At 36.0% G+C, this 13,321-nt stretch overlaps 1 long non-coding RNA gene across 2 annotated transcripts; it reads left to right on the forward strand.

Annotated features, from left to right (window-relative positions):
• The first annotated feature begins 8,935 nt into the window (after window positions 1-8,935).
• Window positions 8,936-12,084, forward strand: LOC132119018 (uncharacterized). 2 transcript variants are annotated; one of them, XR_009426103.1, is made up of 5 exons: window positions 8,936-8,988; window positions 9,069-9,174; window positions 9,258-9,310; window positions 11,784-11,897; window positions 11,979-12,084. It is a non-coding gene; the product is annotated as an uncharacterized LOC132119018 (long non-coding RNA). The 2 variants fall into 2 exon arrangements; XR_009426102.1 differs by having other exon boundaries at window positions 9,069-9,310.
• The last annotated feature ends 1,237 nt before the right edge of the window (window positions 12,085-13,321 follow it).

A 13,321-nucleotide genomic window follows, 5' to 3' on the forward strand; every position in this document is an offset into this window, starting at 1 on the left:
TGATCAGTTCCCAAAAATGTAAGTAAAATTCTACTGTCAACCCGTCTATACCTGGTGCTTTCCCTTTTTTCATTCTTAACAGGGCATCTTTGATCTTAGAAGAAGTTATATTGGATTCACAAAAATCATGAAAATCTTTATCAATAATAGGAGTATGTTGATGGACTATTTGAATGAATTCTTCACAATTATATAAATCAAATTTGGAATCATATAGTTCTTTATAAAAAGAGTAAACAAAGTCAGAAATTGTTTTCTGATCCATACAATGATTCCCGTTAATATTTAAAGCAGTTAAAGCATTTCTTTTAACATTTCTTTTCTCAAGTGCGAAAAAATAACTTGAATTTTTTTCTCCCTCTTCAAGCCATTTCGCCCTAGAACGAATAAAAGCACCTTTAGCCACACTGTAAAAAAAAAAACGTAGATTCTACGGTAAAACGCTGGCAGCTGGGGTTGCCAGAATTCCACCGTAAAGTTACGGGTAAAACATTTTTTTCTTTTACGGTTGGCAGCCATTGTCATTGTTGTTTCTACGGTTAAATCTGGTGCTTGAGTCAATGATTTACTGTAAAATAAAAAGTATTAACTTTAGGAAAAAACAATTCTTTGGTTTAACAGTTTTATACTGTAAAAAATAGTTACACTGTTGTAGGTTTAACGGTTTTACTTTATATTTACAGTTTAATACCATAATTTAATTGATATAATATTTATATTCGAACTTATTGAAGCACTGAAATCTATTTTGTACCTTCGTATTACACTGGTAACCACCAAAAGCAGGTGGTGATGAGAGAGTCACGTGGTGAAACAAAGCCCATCACAAGCAGCTTTTAAATAATAAGATATATAGAAGTTGCATGGTGTCATTCACACAAGCACTAAACACCATCATGGTGAGACTCATTAAACTGAAATATGCAATAAACATTAATTTAACAACATTTTATGTAACATACAAACCTAATAAACATAACAGATGAGAAAAAATTAAGGAGAAACATAGTTATTTCAAAGAAAAAACATCAAATGCAAACAAAATTTGAAATGCAACGCAGAGAATTCTGGGAACGTAAGTTTACGGTTTTTCCCTGTAAAGTTTACAGGAAATTACCGTTAACCAGTAAACAGGTTTGTACTGTAGCATTATCACAGTTTTTTACCGTTAAAATCACAGTCATTTTTTACAGTGCAGGTCTAAATAGATCAAATCTAACTGGGATTGAATTGCAACCAGTTCAGCTTCTTCCTCCTTAGTAAGATTGTGCTTCTGTTCCAGTATCCCTAATTTATTAATTAACTCTAACTCATTTTGTCTATTAATTTTTTTTAATTCTTTACTACGTTTAACTGCAATCTTTCTGACGTTGTATTTAAAAAATTCCCATTTACATTTAAATCCTGCCTTTACACCTCCCAAAATGTCATTTGCTATTTTTTTAACACTATTATTAAAGTATTCATCCTTAAGAAGATTATTATTAAATTTCCAGTACCCTCTAAGACTAGAATTCTCTTTTGTGCCTATAAGCGTTAAAGAAATAAGCTTATGGTCAGTTAAAGGGGCATACTTTTGATCGATTTCCTTGACATATTGCAAAGCAGATGTAGAAATAAAAAACATATCAATTCTAGATTGCAAAGATTTGTCTTTGTTAGACCAAGTATATTCGGATATTCCAGGGTTGTAGAATCGCCAAGCATCAGTAAGAGATAAATTGGCACATAAAGAAGCTAAATTTGATTGTGCATCACGTTGAGAAGAACGAGGTGGATATCTATCACACAGATTATCCACGCATTCATTAAAGTCGCCTGAAAATATAACATATGAAGCTTGGAATGCATCAAGTTTGCATTGAATAATATCAGAAACCTTTGCAAATAAGGACTTATTCAACGTATTGGAATTGTGACCATAAATATTACAAAGTATAAATATACTATTGTCTAATTTCACAGTCAAAATAACCCATCTTCCGTTTTCACACGTCACAGAGTTCAGAACGTCTCCTTTAAATCTGTTAATCAAAACCAAAACTCCCGCTGAATGCGAAGTGCCGTGACTGAAAAAAATAGATTTTCCCCATTGAGATTTCCAAAATTTTTCATCCAAGTCTGTAGAATGTGTTTCTTGACAAAAAATAATGTCAGCATCTGTCCGTTTTAAAAAAAGAAATAAAGCCTTTCGCTTCGTAATTTCACGAATGCCCCTTACATTCAGTGATGCTATGCTCAGAGAATTAAACTTAAAGTCCATTCCGAAAGAACTAGAACAAGAAAAATAAAAAAGAAAGAAAAATGTAATTCACAAATTCCCAAGCTTCAAGACCTAATGTCTTGAAGCTGAAATGTACTATTTAAATTAGAAGCCCCGGAGATGCAACAGGCAGTAAACAATTATTTGAAAAAAAAAAAAAAAAATTCGCCCGGCATGTAAGAAAATTTGAAGATGCCTTTAATGGGTTTTCAATCAGAAATCAATCAGTCATTAGTGTCAATCCTTTTCCCCTCGATGTATGCATGTGGACCACGAAATATAGCCCTTTTGCCTTCCTCTCTAGCCTTCTTCACCCTCGGCCACAGTTTTTCTCTTGCCGCTTTGTCTTCAGGCGATAGCAACTCAGAGATGCGTAGCGCGTTGTCCAGTAAATATCTGGAGTTTTTGGCTGCCCTCCAAATCTCGTCCCGGTAACGGCGCATCGAGAAGAGAACGATAATGGGACGCTTATTTGGTGGCGCTGATTTGCGACCAACACGATGAACTACGTCCACCACCCGATCAAGCTGGTCTTGAACATCTGGAGCAACCTTCGCAAGAGCATCAATAGTTATCCGTCTGACATTTTCACCATCAGCCTCCTTCAAGCCATGCAATTTGAGAGACCATCGTCGAGTGTAACGTTGAGCCTCTGCTATATTAGACTTCAAAGTCGCGTTTTCGTCCTTTAAAGTTTGCATTTCTTTCTCCATCAGGGATAACCGTTCGTCGTGAGAGTTAACTTCGACGATGAGTTTTTGCACAGAGGTTGCTAAACTGTCCACCTTGGTCGAAGTGAGCTCCGTGGTTTTCTCAATCGCCGAAACCTTTAAGTGCATTTGATCAAGTTTCAAGCCAAGTGCATGAATAGCTTCAAGCACTTCCGAAGTGTTCTCAAAAACAGGTTTTGCACCAACTCGATTCCTTTTTTTGGCCGGAGAATCATTTTTTTGGGGTGTTTCAGGCAGACTAGGAAAATCGGCCAGGCAACAGGTCTCCATAACAGACTCACAAGGAAGTTCCATCTCGTTTGCAACAGCGTTGTGATGAGAGGAGTGTTTCCTACTTCTCCTTTTGCCCATCCAAAACGTTTATTCCGTCAATACCATTGAGACGTAAGAGGTATCTTCGTATTAAATAAAGTTAAATAGAAGCTGGGACGTAATTTCCAGCTGCAAACTCCGCGTCTACCAAGGACGGAGATAAAGCATGTCTGATTAGAAGGACGCCATCTTGGCCCCCCACACATTGGAATCCTTGATCACTCGAGCGTCACTTCGTTGCGTCATCAGCAGCGCTCAGAGGATCTGCCCTCATGTTGTTGAAATTTGTTTATTTAAGAAATTCATAATAAATAATAATAAAGAAAGATACCCTGTTGAAATATGTGAGGTGTGTGGTTTATATAAACTGCAAAAGTAAAGTAGAAATCAAAATTATTGTGACCGATATGAAGGGGGAGGAGAATTTATACGTGCATCACGTTTTAGTCGATAAAACTCTTCCGCATAGGATGCACCTGTGTATCCTCGCTCATGACTTCTCTGGAAGCCTCCTCACTCCTCGATCCTCGACTCCTCGCGGTGCAATTAGAGAATTGAGATGTCCTTCAAGATGGCTGAGCTCGATCGGTTTCCGGGTCATAGGATAGAGGACGGAGGAGAGAGGAGACGAGGAGGGATATTGAGAAGCACCCTTGTTAGTATTTGGATTTCCATTATCCTGAAGTTTGATTTTTCTTTCTTTTCTTTTATTTTTATAGCACTATATAAATACAACAAAGTTGCCCAAAGTGCTTTACAAGGTATACATAGAAGATAATTACCGTTAAAGAATAATACACTCCTAAAGCAACACCCATTTTAAAATGCCATTGAGAGTAAATTCATTTTTAATTTTGATCTAAAAATAGCCACAGTCGGTGACGTTCTGATAGCTAATGGCAGCTTATTCCACAGATTTGGATCACTCACTGCAAACGCACGGTCACCCTTGAGCCGAGATCTAGTTCTGGGCACTGTTTAGAGTGCAAGATCACTGGATCCAAGTGATCTAGATTGAACATGTCTTATGAGGAGATCTGCAAGATAAGGTGGATCACGGTTATTAATAGACTTAAATACCATGACCAGAATTTGTAACACAATTCTGTATTTTCTGTATTCTTGTTGCCAATTCAATGAAACAAGGATGGGAGTGATATGTTCATATTTTCATGTCTGGGTCAGGAGTCTAGCAGCAGCATTCTGGACTAGTTGCAACCAATCTAGAAATTATTTATTAATACCGCAGTAAAGTGAGTTGCAATAGTCTAGGCAGGAATATATCAGCAGGTGAAAGCTTTCAGAGTATCTGAAAAATGTAAAAACGATTTTACATAAATAAAAGAAGCTCAGAACTAGTTTTGTTTATCCATTTTAAGCTCAATGTCAATTTGGATGCCCAGATTTTTGACACACAATCTCATATTTGGTTCAATCTTTTTAAATTCTGTTTTAAGGACTGCCGTAGCAGATGCTGATCCAAATTGAATGATTTCAGTCTTAGATTCATTAAGATGGAGAAAATTTGAGGAAATCCACTTCGTGAGATCTTGAAGACAAGTTGTCAGGTAGTGATGGGAAGTTTGGATCATTTTACTGACTCGGTCCTTTGAGTCTTGTTCAGCAAAATTAACAAATCATTTTTCCAAGTCATTTAGTTCATTTAGCAAAATGTAATTAAAATATTATGTGTTACTTCACTAGCACATCTAGTAGCCTACTTGCATAAAAGTTGATCACACTACAAACTAAAATGCTATAAGAAACAGAAAAGATTAATTCATTATTTACCTGGGTCTTTAGCCTGTGATTAGCTCACCTCACCTCTTATCTGACAAGTCTTCAGGTTTGAGTCATTTCTTCAACATGTGACAGCCCCCACTCCCTCAACTAACAATTCTTGGTTCCCATAACGTTCCCGGAACGTTAGTTTGTTTTCCAGAATATTATTTTTGGTTAGCCAGGTTTTCTTTACATTCCCAGAACGTTATTCTAACATTCCCTTAATGTTATTATAACATTCCCCAACTTTAGTTTTTAGTTTGCAGAATGTTATTCTAACGTTAATCCAACGTCCCCTTAACGTTATTATACCATTTCCATAATGATAGTTTTTGGTTCCCAGAATGTTATTATAACGTTCCTCTAACATTTTTACTCCGATATGATCACCCCGCTGTATGTCATTATTCATCCAGCACACTCGTGACATAGTATAAGCGGCATGAAAATGATTTGTATGGATGCCTAATCAGTATTATACACTGCACAAAATTATAAATGCAACACTTTTGTTTTTAGCCCCATTTTTCATGAGCTGAACGCAAAGGTCTAAGAATTTTGGAGAATATGGAATTTGTACTGCTCAGTCTCATGTGGGTTAGTAAATTCTCCAGAGCCATCTTTAACATTATGAATTGTTTAGGATCCTCTTTATACAGATATGGGAATGAAGGGCCTTCAATTCGAGAAAATCTTGTAGGATAGCTTACTTGGGCTCTTGACTCATATCCTGTTTGAGAACTTGAAACAGGCTGTTGAACTAAAGAATGAGAAACACAAGGTATAAGATTATTGTGTTGCATCTGGTTATGCTTGCTACACACCAAAAGATAATCGGGCTGATTTTGGGCCGATTTCCCCCCTTCCGACAATCCTAGCTATGTCCCGATTATCGTGATGGTTCTACAGATTATCTTATTAGATTTTCCCTTGGTGTGAGGTGTGTTAAGAGTGTCCAAACCTGATCAGAAGAATGTAGGAGCCACCCCAATCGCGAATCGTAAATATTCAACATGTTTAATATTTACAATCAGAAATCCTAATGTGTGGGGGGAACCCCATTGATAAACGTGCACACATTGCATCTCTGCTTAGTACCATAGAGGAAGATGAAGGAAGAGAGGCAGCACACATGGCAGCAACTTTAACTCGGGACTAGCTTTTCCATGATGGTGTTCCTGTAGATGAACTCTAAGCTCTTGAGCTAATCCTGCAGCTGAATCAGTCACTGTAGAAGGGACAAGAGAATCCTTATCGGGTGAGGGCGGTGCAGACAAATTTGGGCTACCTACTTTAGATGACCAAGAACTTCCTGAAGAACACATTCGATTCACTTTGGAATTTACCTGGTTCACACTTCTGCAAAATTCCATAAACTCCTTTAACTGCTTTATCTCCAGTAAGACAGGGTCACAAGGTTCAAAATGTCTCTCTCTGGCATATTCAATACTGCTTTGGACTGGGGCTGAGGAAACTGACTGACTGATTCAAGGAGGCTTCCAGGGCGGTAAGGTAGTCTCATAGTCCTCAAGATAGACTGGAGGCTTGGTCTGTCTTGAAGACTCTCGACAAGGTGGTACATGGCATTGGTTAGTATGTTGCTCTTGGTCCATTGGAATGCTCATTTCCGGCTTGAAGGACCATGTAAAAGACTCTTTGGATACTGCTTATTAGTAGGGGGAGCATCACAATGGGATGTCAGTTAAAACACCATGAGAAAACATCCATTTTCAAGTTTTATTTCACCAATGCCAGTACATCATTCTTTCCACAGGTGTATCAGACTGGTTTCTGAACTTAAAGATATAAACAAATAAAGTTAAACAATTAAGGAATTACAAACAGGAATCCAAACAAACAAACAATAAACTTATATCTGTACACAGCCACAACACCATATGAAAGAATCCAGAGCAGTAAACAAGGAGTGAAGCAACCCGTATTAAAGGCACTTAATTGGAGTCAGAATAGGGTGCAGCTGTCAACAGTTGGTGGAGCTACAATCACTATGTCATGGGTTTTTCAACAAGATGTAAACCATTTTAGAAAGTTTCCCTGCAGACCAACACAGCGTTCTAAATGGGAAGTAAGTATAGAGTAATTCATAGTATCAAATGCTTCTGACAGACCAAGAAGTAATTAGAACCACAGAATCGCCAGAGTCAACTGATAGATATAATTTAATACTTTTAAGAAGGGCTGTTTTGGTGCTGTGCTGGGATCTAAAACCTGACTGAAATGTATTGAGATGATAATTGTCTACGATCATCTGACCCAGATAGCAAGCAGATGTTAATTCAATGTAAATTTTTGGTTGTAAAGGTCAGTATCGGTCATCGATCAAATTTCGATGTTGAATCAACATTCACTATTTGGTCAGAACATCAGAACGTTATTTAGTGGAAAATATCGGTTCAACGTCAAAATCACGTTGACTCATCAACCGACACAGCCGACGCATCTGATCGAAATCATAGCATTTGATATATGTTGAAACTTGATCAGAAGAATCGGAGATCTGCGTGTGCACTCTCACAGAGAGAAAAAGGTTTTTTTTTATTCATTATTTTATATAGCCTAGTGGGTTGTCCATCTGTCTCTGAATATACACTGTAAAAAATCCAACTTACATTTTGTATTACAAACCCAGTTACAATTTAACATTAAAAAAGTTGAAATGACACAGAAATGTAAGTTAAATAGAAATAATCAATTTGTTACACCAAATTAATATTTCAAGTTAGAACAACTAACAACTTTAAGTTGGTTATTAGTATTGCCCACAAAGGCTGATGAGCATGCGCAGTTCGAACGCTTTTTTATAAACAATGCCATTTTAATTTCTCCTGTTTCATTTTCGAGTAGTGGTGGAAATTATGATTCTTTCAAGAGATTCATTCATTTTCAGTTCGTTCACCAAAATGATTCGATCAGAATCGTTCACTGATTCGTTCAGTGATAATTTTTTCTTATTACACAAAATATGCCAGCAGGTGGCAAAAAAGAGTGTGTTATGTCTTAAGTCAACGGACGTATTCACTAGTTACAGCAACTGATCTGGCTTTATAAAAATGTGTGCATAATCGCATTCATTATATAAAGTCTAATTAAGTTGTTCAGAAGAACAAACATGAGGTTTTCTTGCCTAATTAGCATTTTAATTGTTTAGTCAGACAGTTTGTATATTATATATTCAAATTCATAAATGGGGATTAAACGTGGAGTTCTGTATGCTAAATATCAAAACAAGCGTATGTGCACAGTACCTATAACTGCGCTTTGCATTTTGAGAGATTGACATGCTAAATGGCAGACTAACCCAGTTTACTCTCATTCATTTCGTACACGAACGAGATAAGCTATACCAGTTCATTTCATTCACGAATGACGTATCCGTTCATTCAACTCATTCACGAACGACATGTGTGCCAGTTATGTGTGCCAGTTCAGTCATTTCATTCACGCACGAGATGTACTAAATCATTCAACTCGTTCACGAACGACATGGGTAGCAGTTCAAGTCAGTCATTTCATTCACGAACGATAAGATCTCTAGATCTCGTTCAGACTTATATGAAACTAGTTCATTGAAGGGCGTATTCGTTCACTACATTCAACAAATCACATGCTCTGTCACATCTCATAATCGAAGGCTATTGGCTTGAGGTTGAGTAACTCTTTGACAGGATGAAACTGAGCTGCGCATGCGCTGCTAATAGCGCCGCGCTGCTGTGGAGGGAGGAACTTCAGTGAACAAGAAATATGAGTCAGTGGAACGAGAGAACGATTCGTTCACCAAAAAGATTCGTTCAAAAAGAACGATTCGTTTACGAACGACACATCACTGTTTTCGAGTCACCTTAAGCGGCCTCTGTTTATTCCCTCATTGTGATCGCTCTGGTAAGTGTAGTTCTATGTGTATCATTTCACAAATGATTTAAATGAAGTTTATTCACAATATGCGCTTTTGTACAAAATAGGTGGCGGCAAGTTAGTCAGTTAAATTTTCCCGCCTGGTCTTATTGTTGCCTCAGGTCAGACGTCGCCCTTTTTTTTTCTGCCTGACAGTGTAAATTAATCTCTCCGGTAGGTGCTGTTCTCTATATAATATTTACCATAAGAGTTGAAATATGTTTGTTCAAAATATGTGCTTTTGTACGCCGTTTTAGAGTTGCCTCAGGTGGCGCCCAGTTAACGTTGGTCCGTCATTGTTATCACTCCGGTAAGTGGCAAGTACTCCTCGCTGCAGACTGTAGCGCGGTGACGTCCCGTATGTACGCCATGTATGTACGTGACGTATGTGTTTACTGCGCATGCGCAGTAACGTATATGTATTTACCGTAAATACGAGTGGGCGCCATACTGACTGTCATTAATGCGCATATCCAGGTTCATTCACTTCTGGATGTTCGTAAGGTATGGTGGATATGAGATATTACTTTTGTTTACTTAAAAATGTGCGTTTAAATGTAAGAATACTTTGGTCATAATCATAGAGAGTGTCATTGGAAATGTGTGCGATTTCAAACATTTATGACATGTTTTATGATATAGTATAAAGTGCATAAATTAGCCTAAAGTGAACCATTAAAGATGTCTTAAAATGGAGCAGAAATACTTTATTAATATAAGTAATGCCATTGATGGTTGCATGCATTGCAAAAAAAATATCATATTTGTAATCTTTTTCATTAACATTATCAAAGATTAGTAGATACTGTAACACATGTATTGTTCATTGTTAGTTTATGTTAATTAATACATTAACTAGTGTTTACCAATGACACCTTATTGTAAAGTGTTACCTCTTAAATTGACCTTCATATGTCTTAATATGACTTTTTGTGGACATTGTCAGTGAGAAGAAATTCAGAGAAGAGACCCACTTCATGTGGCTTGAGTACTGTAATTATCTGTTTTTCTTTCTCTGACAGACTGTATAGCCCTCAACTGTAAAATTTTCAAATTGAAAAAAACTTCAAACTTTCAGGCCATGCTTTCTCAAGCCAAGCCAACCTAAATTTTGACTTGACAAACTTTATTAATTTAGTTGATGTTAATGTTGGTTATAAATTAAATCTCTTAGGTAGTTTACAGACAAAGCAAATAACACTTTTTCTAACACCATGCTATAATATATTTAAAAATACATTTAAAATATTTTCCTTGTATGGCTCTTCTGCCTTTCTTCAAAATGATTTAATATTGCTTTAGTATTGTTTGTTATTTTATGTAAATTAGGTGTCGTGAACTGGAGTGCATTGTCTGAACAATACAATCTGAGTTCAGGGCGTCATGTTCTCTGACCCAGTGCATACGGTGCTGTGAGATATTTAAAGACTGTCCACCTGTGTGTGAGGAATCGCAGGAGGAGAGTCCTGTGTGGGTTTTATCCATTCAAAGAATTTGAGGGCTACTGCTTGGCTTGTTTTATCAGTGATTAGATTTTTTTTTTCTTGTGTCATGTCTATAGTCTTAATCTATATTTGTATATACAATTATATTTTCAGTTTTGTTCTTTGAAATAAATAAAAAAAGATCACTGTCATCAGTTTGGTTTTTTTTGAGGCACCATCCATAAAATGGGATGCAGACACTGAAAATATACTGTATGTGGTCAACTGAACTTAAAGCTACTTTACTGGCTTAAATGTTTCACATGCAGAATTGCCAAAGCAAAAGAAAAATGTCAAAATTTATAGTTAATAAATAGATAAACAAGAACCATAGCAAAGGAAAGATTAAAATAAGAAAGGCAGTGGCTATTTACACTGTGCAAATAGCCACTGTCAAATAGCCACACAGTGCAAATGGCTATAGATTCTATTTATACTATGTTAAAATGGCAGGATTTTCTGCTATTTATATTACTTATTGCAAATAGTGGCAATTATCTGGACCTCAGTATTGTAGTACATTATAAAACAGTATGCAATAATTACTGAGTGTAAATTATAATTTTAATTCAAATTATTAAATGGATGCCACCATATTAAAAAAATAAAGCCCTCCCTCACAACTTTTTGATTATTTCCTTCGTTTTTATTTAAAATAAATGCTTTTCTGATGTGATTTGAAATGTGAAAAGGTAGAAACAAACTGTCAAAAGGCAGATTCGGACCCGGATCGATTGCATCAAATTGTGAACAACAAACGTTTTACCATCTGCACTATTAGAGCTGACGACTGTACTTTATCTGTTGTAATTTTGACTAGCTCAATAAGAAATATAAGGTGCCATTAAAGTGTAATATTACAATATACACAGTGAAGTAAAGTGCAACAGAATGTTAATATATTGTAAGACAGATATTACAGAATAAACTTTAATTCTGTATAATTTTACCTCCGATGAAACATGGTTAAAATAATCGATATGGGCTGTTTTTTACTGTTGTTTTTCCCATCTTTTTTACACCTTAATGTTATTTAATACTTTAACATTTTATTAGAGTTTTCTGTTAAGTATGCGCATCGTTTTAAAGCACGCACAACGCGAAAACAACTAATGTCATCACACAATGCAAATTACAAGCGCATGCGCGGTAAACACATACGTGACGTACATACGTGATGTCACCGCGCTACAGTCTGCAGCGAGGGGTGTCTCGTAAGTGGTGGTTCTTTGTGTATCAATATTAGCAATGATTTAAATGAAATTTGTTCACAATATGCACATCTTTACAATGGTGTAGGTGGCGGCAAGTTAGTCATTTCAGTTTTCCTGCTTTGTCTTCGAGTTGCCTGAGAAGGGTCAGATGAGCGCAAGGTTTTTTTTTTTTTTCTCGACAGTACAATCGCTCTGGCAGGTAATGTTCTATGCAGGCTATGAGAATAATTAACAATAAGGTCTGAATGGTATTTTTGTCACAATATGTGCTTCTGTACAGCTGCTTAGGTGGCTCCAAACTGGTCAGTTCAACCTCTCCTGCTTCATCTTTGAGAAGTCTTTAAGTCATTCGGTGGCTTTTTTTCCAACAGTATCATGACTTAGGTAAGCACTGTTTTATATATATGTTTGTGATATCCGGTTCGCAAACGAATCATTCGATGTAACCGGATCTTTTTGAACCAGTTCACCAAATCGAACTGAATCGTTTAAAATGGTTCGCGTCTCCAATAACTTTTTTAATGTGACTGACACTCCCTCTGAGTTCAAACAAACCAATATCCCAGAGTAATTCATTTACTCAAACAGTACTTTAAGGTGCCCTTTTAGCCAGTGTGGTTTTTAAAACACATCTGATTTCATCATCCAGTGGTCACAGAAGTCAAAAACATTGCAGCTTTTCCATTACAGACTTTAAAGCAAATATCATTATTCAAAATGCAGAACCAAAAGACAGTGAGCCACAAACTCTTTGTTGCTATGCTATGCTTTTATCACCATTGCAGTTAATTTTATATTGCTTGTGATAGATATGAAGAACAGATATGAAAGCCAATACATTTTTGACTGGAACCGTTGTTTTTTTTGCACATTATTTTGGACTTGAATTTTGTGATAGTTTTTATTTGATGCTTTCCCAATTTAATAAACCGTGTAGAAGTATATAATAATAATTTTGTATAATATATATATAATGTATAATAATAATTAATTTTGCAACACAAATGTGACAAAAAAGCTCTTAACTTGAAAAAACTTTCTATTGTAATTAATTTGATTGCGAATTAAATGACTTGATTTGTTTTGTGATTTAAACTTGCTGTTCTACAAAAAAAAAAAAATCATATTGATGAAATAAAAAAAAAATTGTGATTCTGTCCATTTAAAGATTTTTTTTGAGGACCAATGTTGTACTGCGTAGCACTTAATAAATTAATTCACTCAAATTGGATTGACCGTTTTGTGCTGAACTTTAAACTGCTTGAGTAAAACCTAAAGTTCTGAAGTTGCATTGTAACCCCCCCCCCCCCCCCAAAAAAAAATTGAGAGCTCAAAAACCTTCGGAAGCTGGTTGCCTTAAACTTAAGTTTTGTCAACTTTTTTTTTTTTTTTAAAGCAACTTCAACTATCAGGTTTTGTAAACTTACGGAGTTTTTATCATTTAAGAATATATTTCTAGTCAACTAAACACAAAATTGAAAGTTTAACTAAAAGTTCACTTAACTTAATATATTATGTTGATTGAACATGCACAAAAGTTTGTACAACTAATTGACCTTTAAGTTGAGCAAACTCAAAAATCTGCTGAAGTTTGTTGCCTTAAAATTTTAAGTTGGCCCAACT

The sequence above is a fragment of the Carassius carassius genome, chromosome 38 (assembly GCF_963082965.1).
Source record: "Carassius carassius chromosome 38, fCarCar2.1, whole genome shotgun sequence".
Lineage (NCBI taxonomy): Eukaryota > Metazoa > Chordata > Actinopteri > Cypriniformes > Cyprinidae > Carassius > Carassius carassius.